This window comes from Miscanthus floridulus, chromosome 13 (genome assembly GCF_019320115.1).
Source record: "Miscanthus floridulus cultivar M001 chromosome 13, ASM1932011v1, whole genome shotgun sequence".
NCBI lineage: Eukaryota > Viridiplantae > Streptophyta > Magnoliopsida > Poales > Poaceae > Miscanthus > Miscanthus floridulus.
The window spans coordinates 78,252,235-78,262,163 of record NC_089592.1 but is presented as its reverse complement, the minus strand read 5'-3'; positions in this window follow the sequence as shown (position 1 = coordinate 78,262,163).

The following is a 9,929-nucleotide window of genomic DNA, read 5'->3' as shown; positions in this document are numbered from 1 at the left end:
TACACGCCATTCTTCATGGTCTATGGTTCCAAGGCTATCCTCCTGACCGACCTCGACTATGGAGCGCCAAGGGTTAGGGCATACGACGGATAGGGAGCTAAGGCGTCCCTCGAGGATACCATGGACCAGCTAGATGAAGTGTGTGACATTACCCTCCTGTGCTCGGCCAAGTACCAGCAAGCATTATGCTGGTACCACAGCCATCGAGTGCAGGGTCGGGCCTTCAATGTCGGGGACCTGGTGCTTCGCCTCGTCCAGAGCAACAAGAACCACCACAAATTCTCTCTGCTGTGGGAGGGACCGTATGTCGTCGTGAAGGTGCTCTGACTAGGCACCTATAAGGTCAGGACCATCGACGGCAATGTCTTCGTCAATGCCTAGAACATCAAACAGCTACGTTGCTTTTACCCTTAATTTATGCATGCTTTCTCTTATTAGTTTCGCTATCAACTCCTCGATCTTTAGTGACGCCTGACCCCAGCAATGATAGGGGGTCGAGCCTCACTCGAGGGCTGATAAGAGCATATCTATCCAATCCCCAATCACATTAAGACCTAGAAGGGAGGTTTATGGAAACAAACACTGAGTAAAATTGGTCGGACCGTAAGAAACCTACGCCCCAAAAGCTATGGCATTTTTGCTCACCAGCGTGATCAGAGTTTTTTCTTGCACCCCAAGCTTTTTAAGCCTTAACTACGAAAAGAGTTAGGATGCATTTGAGAGGATATCCACCTAGCAAATATTCTCTATGCCCGACCCTCTCTCACGTTAAGATCTAGAAGAAAGGGTTGCAGAAATAAACACTGAGTAAAATTGGTCGGAACGCAAGAAACCTACGCTCCAGCGGCTACAGCGGTTTTGCTCACCAGCGTGATCAGAGTTTGTTCACCCGCACCCCAAGCTTTATGGACTTAATGATAAAAAGGGTCAGAACACATTAACCTTTTTATACAAAAAGGGGAGAAGGGCTAAAAATCTGTTTGGCCAAAACAAAATTTAAGAGCTTGTCCATTTATTACAAGTTCACCGCCTGGCATATCTGCCTAACTAATTTCTAGGGCGGGATAATCTCATCCTCTATCTCCATAGGTAAGTCCTGTGCCAGTAGGTCACCCAAGTCGATCAGAAGCTCAGCCCGCTACCAAGAGATGGGTAAGGAGCAGTAGGATGCCCCATGCGGCTTATGCCGACTCCATCACGAACGACAGACCTGGATTCCACTTGGACATATCTGGTAAGAGCCCCCCGAACCCATCACTCGAGCTATCGAGGTAACTTTACCAACCCCCACTTTACTTCTCTAGCGCATGAGCATTCATTCATCCATTCTCATACATCCAAGCATCACATATGCAATTATTGCATCACAACGCTTCGTATCGCGTCACAAAGTGGTAGTCGTCTCATTCAACATGAGCGGCGACCGACTAGGGTTTGAAGGCCGGCCCAAGAAGGGCTTGAGGCCGCCTTATGTCGAACAGAGCTAGGGAAGAAAATGCAGTTGAGCCCCAGCGGCCTTTGCCCTACCCGCTCAGAAGCGGACAGGGTCATCTCGACCTTCTCGTTTGATCCTAACCTCGAGTCATGCCCATAGAATCTCCATCGAGGGGAGGCCAGCGGGCCACCTGAGTCGGTCTCCGAAATGACTCAGGCATCTGCCGAGAGGCTGGTTAAGGAGCAGTGGAATGCCACATGAGGGCTATGCCGACCCCATTATGAACGATGGACCTAGATTCCACTCGGAGATGCTCATTAGCGAGCTCACCGAGCATGACACTCGAGCCATCGAGGCAAGTGACGTTAGCTCAACCCCTCTGGTTGCGAAAACTATGGATGGGGTGACGATCACAAAGACGAGCTAACCCCTCAACCAGACCCCTGCAACAACAGGGGCTCGAGGGAAGTTGGACTTGCAAGGAGACCAAATGCGCAGTTATAGAACGATGGCTCGGATCCTAGGGAGGCGGTACGTACAAAAACTAAGAATAACGCTTTCTCCCACCAGTTTCGCTATCGTCTCCTCGATCTTTAGTGAAACTCGACCCTAGAAACAGTAAGGGGTCAGGTCTCACTCGGGGGCTGATAAGGGTGTATATATACCCTTTCTGAAATAGTCGCCGTGCCCGACCCTTTCTCATATTAAAAACCTAGAGCCAAGGTTTGTAGAAACAAACGCTAAGTAAAACTGGTTGGACTGTAAGAAACCTATGCCCCAGCGGCTATGGCACTCTTGCCTACTAGCGTGACCAGAGTTTTCTTGCCCACACCTCGAGCTCTACAGTCTTAACAAAAGGAAGGGTCGAAGCGCATTAACCCCTTTTTTACACATAAAAAGGGAGAAAGAACAAATTCATTCAAACCGAAAGAAAATAACAGACTTATTCAAACGAAACAAAAGGGATGGAACTAGTCCGCTTATTACAAAGGCATCGCCTGACCTATCTAACTAAACTAACCCCTCGGATGGATGATTTCATCCTCTATCTTGGCAGAAAGGTCATGCGCTAGGGGGCCACCTCCTCCTTGATGATGTCCAGCTCGACGTCAGTATAGATGGGCGTGAAGCCTTGGCTCATCGTCGCCATATCAATGTTCTCCTAATGAGAACAGGCGATCATGAATGATCAGTGAACGCCAAAGCGAAGCGCACCCCTCACCATATCATATGCTCGGTCCATAATCTAGGTGGCACGAACCATGAGGGAGCATGTCTCCTGCTCCGGGGCAAGCTTGAGCTCATTGTAGACCAGTTGGACGATGACGCACAGGTTGTCATGTTCATCGCTCTCCTTCTAGAGGGTGTCCTTCACCTCGCTAAGCTCCTTCTCTAGGCCACGGCACTTCACCACCTCTGACCCGAGCTTGTCATCGAGACCTGCCCAAGTCACATACCAACCATGTCAAAAGACCTACCATGGATTTTAGGTAGAAAGACAACAAGGGAAACCAGAGACTTACCATCGACGTCCATCCAAAGCCTGCACACCTCATCGCGCTGCCGGGTCACCTCAGCCTCTAGGCACCGGACCTCCTCTTGGCGCTGCCCGACCTCCGTGGCGAGCCTGATGGACATGCCCTCGGCTACAACCTTTAGGTCCCTCTCCCTCCGGAGCTCCTTCTCGAGGTGGCCGATCTACTACTAAGCATCAGTGCGCTCCTAGCAAGCCAGCTTAGTCCCCATGTGGAGCTCCTCTATGGCCCAAAGCAAATCATCCCACTCCTTTCGTAGCTGTTTGGCCTCCATGGTGTCTATGCATGCCCTCTCGATCAGGGCTGCGAGCTTCTCCTCATCCTCGTGGGTGTCTTTGTGAGTGTCTTTCTCCCTGACTCAAAGGTCAGCCACCTCCTAGGTGGTAGGGGCAAGCTCAGCCACCTCCTGACAGGTGGTAGCAAGCTGTGTGGCTAGCCCCTCACTCTGCCGCATCTCCTCAGCAAGGAGCTAGGACTTCTCCCATCTGCGGGCCATAAGGACTTACGAAGAAGACAAGACTTAGAGGCACGAAAAGAGAACATGGGGGTTGGAAGCACGGTCATATCATACCTAGCCAACTAGGGCGACAATGTCATGCATCGAGCTTAGCATGGTGGTTAGGGCGCAAACTGCGTCCCCAACCTCTATGTGGATGCTCCCCCATTCCCTCTCCTCTACCACTTCATCAAGGGTAGCCATCCAGACCAGAGACCGAGACGTCCCCACATCGACCTCAAGCGGTGCCGACCTCTCTAGTGGTGGCAGCTCCTCTAGAGTGGCTCCTCTAGCAATAGAGTGGGCAGGTGACGTGGACATGGAGGTCTACCCTATCACCACATCCGTGAAGGATGCCTCGGGTACGCCCCTTTTTGTCTGCCTCGACATAGACATGGCCACCTACACGGATGGTGACTCCGACTGTGCCTCCTTCGCCTGCGATGTCAAGGACACGACTAGCCATGCTATGCCCACCATAGGCGCCCCGAACGTGCCCTCCTCCACCTGCTCTCCCGTGGACAAAACCATCGGCTGTGCCTCCCCGGTCGACATCGTGGCTGCCTAGACGCCACTCATGCCCTAAACCGGTGTGGTGACAGCCGGCTCCTGGCACGTTTACTAGAGGAGGATCTTTTTTAGAGCAAGCCATAGGAGAGTCCAACGTCCTCCGATGCTACAAGGGACATGGCAGTCAGTTCGTGGCAAAAAATCGTTAGGACAAAAGGATGACAAAAACTCTAGACTCACCTTGACGCCATCATATGAGGACGTTTTGGAGTTGGCTTGCCCAATCCTGGCTGCTCCTCATTGACACATAGCCGCTTTGAGCCCTCCCTTGGCTCAGAGGGCTCGAACGAATCAAAACAGTCACCTCCCGTTGACTCCAGAGGCACCGCCAAGGGCTCGGATGGAGTAGGGCGACATATATCCACCAACTCTGGGGCCACCGTCAAAGGTCCGGATGCGATGGGGCGGTTCATTTTTGTTGGCTCTAGGAGCATATCCTCCCCTTCTGCCTCACGACATGCCACAGGAAGGGCCCCGCTTATGGTGAAGGCGGGTCCTCATCCTCGGTGACCAGATCATCCCATGGGATGGGCAACATGGAGCCATCATCTTCCTCCTCCTCCTCTTCTTCATCCTCTTCTTCCGACAAGCCTTGACACCGCTTCCTTCGCTGCTTCGATCGCCGTTTCTTCTCCTTGTCATCCTTCTTCTTCTGCTGCTGCTCATCCATGGCACGGTTTGCTGCCCTCATGGCCATGTGCTCTGGCAGCGGTGCGATGGAGTCCTAGAAGACTAACCCCACTGGCAGCTCGATGAAGCCCACATCCGGCCGCATCACAGGATGCCTAAGAATCAAGAAAACGGCATTGGCCTCCCCCATGGCCTCCTTGACACACTGCGTGACCTTGCTATCGTGGAGCAGCCCCTAGGCGAGCGTCGTCCTGATGAGCTACACGTCGGGCATCATCCCATACAGCAGGAGGATGCACACCATCAGAAGCGCCACCCTCCTCGCGTGATACCCCCAATGACGCCAGCCCTATGAAGGCCATGGGTTTTCAGGAACACGCTGGCCTCAAGGAGGTCATGCATCCTCTTCTTCTCCTTGATGGGTGTCCCCCATGGCCATAACGGTGGAACCTCTTGATCAAACGCCCGAAGAAGACATGCAAGGGTGCGGCATGGTCGTCCTTCAAGTAGAACCAATATGAGTGCCACCTCTTGTTGGATCTAGAGAGCTAGTAGGGCATGTACTCGGCCGCCCACTGCCCTCGAAGGTGGATGCCCGTGCATCCAATCGGCACCGGGGCCTCCCGGCCTTTCTCCTTCTTGATCAAGGAGATAGAGAAGAAATATCTCTAGAGCTCGAAGTGAGGCCCGATCCTTAGGTGCCCCTCACACATCGCGATGAAGGCTGCAATGTGCTGGATCCTGTTGGGGTTCAAGTGTTATGCAGCATACCCTAGAAGAATGGGTGAGGAGGAACCGCAAGTCCACACTCATGGAAGAGCGCGAAGGAGATGACATAGCCATCGAGCGGTGCTGACGCATCCTCATGCCGGGCACAAGCCACTAAGCCACATCGGTCCTCCCGTGGAGAAGACCACGCTTGATGAGGCCCTCTAGGCATGTATAGGTAACATCAGAGCAATACCATGAATCCATGGAGGATGGAGGTGGCTATAGAGAAGCAAAGGCGGTGGCGAAGGAGTGGAAGCTATGGATCTAGGGCTCCAGCGGTGGATTAGCAAGCACAGGAGATCCAAACGGCGGCGGTGAAGAAACAAAGAAGGTAAGGCTGTAGTTTTGATGTGCAGGAACACGAAGGGGGAGGCCGCTATTTATAGGGCAGAGTGGGACGAGAAGGCAAACCGTCCACCTAGATTCACGTGTCCACTGTGCCACGTCATGTCACCTCCCACCGAAGATCACGCGCATGCTATCTCTGGCTGTGCCCTCGAAGGATACGCTAGATAATGGTTCACCCATTCAATGGGCCAAGAACCGCCATAGGTAAGAAGGGATCTAGAGATGAAAACACTCCTACGGCCCATTCAGGACCAGAAATTTGAAGGCTGGCCCACCGATGGGTTCACAGCCACTCCGGGGCACCCTTAGAGCGAGGGGTGGAAAGGGATGGGCCCACTAGCAGCTAGTACCTAGGTGCACGAGTGCCGTGGGCATCCTGGCCCATGTTTGAGTCTTGGTTGGTTCCTAGTCCATGGTTTTCCTCAAAGAAAGGCAACAAGCCCTTAGGACCGTCCAAACGAACCCAAGAACTATATGGACTGACCGTCAAGAGTCTAGAGTTGGTCACCAGCAAACCCATGTCAGACCCTCGCGAACAGGAAGCTAGGGCCCCACTCAGACTAGCCCATTAATAGCTCACCGAGCACCATGTTTCATCCATCATAAAGACAAGCCGACCCTCAATCGGACCACTGCTTTACGCGGGTTCGAGGAAAGTTGGACTCATAAGGAGACCGAACACGTGGTCGTAGCATGACAGTGGACCGATCAGATCCTAGGGGACCGGAATTAAGAAAAATCTTTCTGGCCTCCTAAGTCCTATGGTTACGTGCCCCCAAGAACACCGATCGTGACAAAAGGGAACCGGCACCCTACCAGGACACGTCGTGGGCTACAAAAAGAAGGCTAGGGCCCTCAGAGTCCTATCCGAAAAAACCTCCAAAGGAGTATTCTACTCCACCACGGGCTCGGGGGCTACTGTCGGGTATCAATAGTAGGGATACCCAAAGCAAGGAGGTTAGCGCCCACGCTGACATCCCCGGATGGAGCAAGACATATTAAAAGGTCTCACCTGACCCCTTAGGTATGGGCTCCATCTCGCCTGACCCTAAGGATGCGGTTTCCATCTCTCCTGACCTCTTGGCTATGGGGGTCTTGCCCAAGGCTGCGGGCTCTGTCTTGTTCGATCCGCTTGGGTTCATGCTTCGTCTTGCCCGACCCCAAGGATAGGATTTCCGTCTCGCCCAACCCCTTGGGTTCATGCCCCATCTCGCCCGACCCTAGGGCCACGTTCTCTGTCTCACCCGACCCCAAGGCCGCGAGCTCCATCTCGCTCAACCCTAAGGTCGCGGGCTCCATCTCGCCCGACCCCTCAGGTGCGGGCTCTATCTCACCCACCCCTAAGGACGTGGGTTTCGTCTTGTTCGACGAGGACCCATACCGCCACCAACCACTCCAGGTCCAAGCGTATGGGCCTGGGTCAAAACTCTAACCCCAGGGAATAGACTGGCACGCCTCGATGTAACCCGTAGCTAACATACCTGAGGATTCACATCAAGAATAGCGTCGGACGTGCCGGTGTTGTTTTGCCTAACCCTCGTATGAACGCTGACAGGCGCGTTAGTTCACCACGACGTCCACTGGGACGGAATGAAACGCCATGACCGGCAGATGACGCCTGCGTATGACGCCAGTGATGAACAAGGCCATGACATGGAGCCGTCCATGTTGACATCTATAGGATCAGGACCCGCATGAGGGAGAAGAAGGACCCGACGATCCTAGAAGCCTTCTCTCTCTCGTTCTTCTCATTTTCCTCCGCTATAACCCATGCTTCCCTTCGCCTATAAAAAGGGAAGCAGGGCGCCCCATGAAAAGGGGATCTAGATCTGCATCAGACAGAACCATGAGATAAAAACACAAGAGCACGACACGAGTACACAGCTGAGCAGCGATCGAGCTCTCAGCACCCGTTCACTCATTTCACCAGAGACTTGGGATCCTTTCCCTCTCTCGCCTGTTTGTAACCTCTACTACAAATCAAGTGTCGGTAACATGAGCCACAACAAACTAGACATAGGAACGTTTCGCCCGAACCAGTATAAACTCTTGTGTCCTCCGAGCACACCATCCGAGACAGACGCGCAAATACAAATTTACTCGTCGGTGGTCCAAGAACACCGACACATATTTTTTAGATAAAGGAACATCAATCTGGCCTCTTCATTTCACAAATGAATGGTTATAGGCAATACAGACCAAAGTACTCCTCCCTTCATTCCAAATTAGAAGACGTTTTGGTTTTCTTAAATATGTAATTTTTGCTATACACTTATATATACATTATGTCTAGACATATATTAAAAGCAATATATCTAAAAAACCAAAATGTATTATAATTTGTAATGGAGGGAGTAGCATTAAGCATACTGGATATTATAAAGATTAAGAAGAAAAACATTAATTACAAAGATTAAGAAGAAGAATGATACAGGATAGAAAGATAAAGCTACTCTAAGCTTCAATGTTGTTGCTGAACTTCTAGCCTACACCCAATCTCTAAAACATATGTTTCTTCCTCTCTTTTGATCCAATATAAGTCCTCCTAGAAGCAACCTGCATGAAAGAGTTAGTTACACCTTCATTGAAAATCAAATCATCTCTACTCAACCAAATGGCCCAACAAAGAGAATTGTGTCTACTAAAATTTGTATTCTAGGCTTAGAAGAAAGTCCTTTGAACCAAGAACCAAACATATTGTTGGATACATTAGAAGGTGGTTAGATGCCAATAGTGATGAATATGATATTCCAAATGAGCCGAGCCATATAGCACTATAAGGCCTTGTTTGAAACATGGGAATTTTTTTCCATGTTTCTGTGTTTTTCCTGTGAAAATGAACTAATTCCTGTGAAATTCCTGGATTCCAAACAGGCCCTAAAAACGGGATTGCTAGCGCTCGGATGTCCAGACGGACGTTCACGTCCGGACATCCATGCCTACACCCTGTTTCACGCATCTGCTCCATTTCACGCGCCCACACAGGGGCCCACACTGCCCAGACGTCGTCCGCGCCACCCGACCACATGCGGGGCCGCTTGTGCCCCCTCCGCTTCTCACGCATGCGCAGGACCAACTGCGTCCACTCGGCGGCGCCCCAGCAACTACAAATAGGCCGCTGTGGTAGCTGGGTCCCATTACGACATGTGCAACACCAGATTTACTTTTGCAACATCTAGATGAATCACTTGCAAGCTACGTCTGCAACAGCTGAAACACTTTCAACATACATCTAAAACACCTGCAAAACACCTGAAAACACTTAAAAGCTATTGCAAACATATGCAACATCCAGATAAAACACTTGCAACATGTGTGAAACATATGAAACATCCAGATAAAACACTTACAACATATGTGTAAAACATATGCAACATCCAGATAAAGCACTTGCAACATATATCTGAAAACAGATGGAACATTTGGAAGAGACGCTTGCAACATACTTGTATAGCCATTGCAACATGCATATGCAACATCCGGATCTACTTTTGCAACATCCATGTGAAATACTTGCAACATACCTCTGAAACATCTAAAACACTTGAAACATGCGCTTTCAACGCAACATCTACTTGCTGCTTGGATGAATGGAGACTCGTTGATGTGGAGCTCAATGCCGCGGAGTGACGGGGGGTGCCAGCGGGTGCAGTGCCCACGATGAGCGGCTCCCGCACTGGAGAAGGCTGTGACGGGCGGGCAGGTGCGGTGCCTGCAGCGAGTGGCCCCAGCGCTGGGGAAGGCGAGCGGCGAGAGGGCGGCGCGGTGGAATGGCGAGTGGCCCCCGCATTGGAGAAGGCAATCGGCGGGCGGGTGACGCGGTGGAATCGGCCACGACGATCGAATGGCGCGGTGGAGAACGCCGCAACGACCGAGGAGGGAGGGGAATGCGTCCAATTTTTTTTAGATGGAGAAGTCGTGGAGGGTGCAGGCCTATTGGGCTAATCTGCACTCCCTGCACATACTCCCTCTGTCCCACGACAATTGTCGTTCTAGCTCAGTATTTAAGTGACCAGGTTCATAAAGAAGTCCATGTATCTAGTCATATGGATGTCTAGGTTCAGACCTGCAATGATGCACCTGGTTCAGAGCTAGGATGACAGAGACAACGGGGCGGAGGGAGTATAGCATTATACCATTATAA